The 1,524-nt window shown below is 43.5% G+C and overlaps 1 pseudogene; it reads right to left on the bottom strand.

Annotated features, from left to right (window-relative positions):
* Window positions 1–311: 311 nt before the first annotated feature.
* Window positions 312–1,308, bottom strand: LOC123248907 (annotated as a pseudogene).
* Window positions 1,309–1,524: the final 216 nt, after the last annotated feature.

Raw genomic sequence — 1,524 nt, forward strand, 5'->3', positions numbered from 1 at the left:
ATCTCTTTCATGTGAGCTTATTTACTCCATTCTATTTTTCCATTCTTCCTTTCCTCAATGCAACACTTTTCAGCATACCTTAATTATGAATTTATTCATTTATTTGCACTGAATCTGATGACTTTATTGATGGTACACAAGATAGGACTCTATGCTCCTCCCTTCCCCCCACTACAGGGGTCCTTCAGGGCAGAGATGTGAACAGGGCATGGGATCTCCAGCATAGGGACATAGGTTATTATGGATGTGGGCTCCCTAGTGGTAGAACTACTCTTTTTTTGGCTGCGGATGAAGATCCATGGCTTTCTACTTTACTCCTTGGAGACCATGGACATCATGAGGTCTACTACATGGTGGCTATAACCATACTCATTGTCATACCAAGAAATGAGTGTGACAAAATGGTTGTTGAGGGCAATGCCAGTGCCAGCATCAAAGGTAGATGAGTGGGTGTCACTTTTAAAGTCACAGGATACAACCAGGTCCTCTGTGTAGCCCAAGATTCCTTTTAAGGATCTCTCTGCACCTTGCTTCACCACCTTCTTAATATCATTGTATTTGGCAGCCTTCTTTAGACGGCAAGTCAGATCCACCACAGACACATTGGAAGTAGGAACATGGAAGACCATGCCTGTGAGCTTCCCATTCAGCTTAGGTATGACCTTGTCCACATCCTTGGCAGCACCAGTGGAAGCAGGGATGATATTCTGGGCAGCCCCACAACCATCACACCAAAGCTTGCCAGAGTGGCCATCTACTGTCTTTTGGGGAGCAGTAATGGCATGAACTGTGGTCATGAGTCCTTCCACACTGGCCAAGTTGTCATGAATGTTCTTGGCCAAGGGGGCCAAGAATTTGGTAGTGCGGAGGTATTATTGAGGATGTTTAGGGAATTATCATATTTCTCATGGTTCACCCCCATCACGAACATTGGGGCAGCAGCAAAAGGGGCAGAAATAATGACTCGCTTGGCTCCACCCTTCAAGTGAGTCCCGGCCTTTTCCATGGTAAAAATGCCAGTGGATTCCACAATGTACTTGGCTCCAGCATCTTCCCATTTAATGATGGTGGGATCCCACTCCTGGAAGATGGCAATGACTTTCCCACTTATCACCAATTTTCCATTCTCTGCCCTTACAGTGCCCTTGAACTTACCATGGGCGAAATTATATTGGAACATGAAACCATGTAGTTGACATCAATGAAGGGGTCATTGATGGTCACAATTTCTACTCCACTGCAGTTGAATGCTGCTCTGGTCACCAGGTGTCCAATACAGCAAAATCCATTGATTCTGACCTTCACCATCTTGTCTAAGAGATGTGAATACAGCAGAGGATCCTGGCAGCAAGCTTGGGAGAAGAACTGATAGATTAATTTTATTTTTTTTAGATGTCATCCCATTATATTTAACTCACACCTTTACTCTCTATCTATGTATACTTCTGCAATTAGGAGTTATAACAACTTTCTTTCCTTGTAGGTTTGTTAACAAATTAATCTTATCAAATGCCTTTTGAATTT

The sequence above is a fragment of the Gracilinanus agilis genome, chromosome 5, assembly GCF_016433145.1.
Source record: "Gracilinanus agilis isolate LMUSP501 chromosome 5, AgileGrace, whole genome shotgun sequence".
In the NCBI taxonomy this organism is placed as follows: Eukaryota; Metazoa; Chordata; class Mammalia; order Didelphimorphia; family Didelphidae; genus Gracilinanus; species Gracilinanus agilis.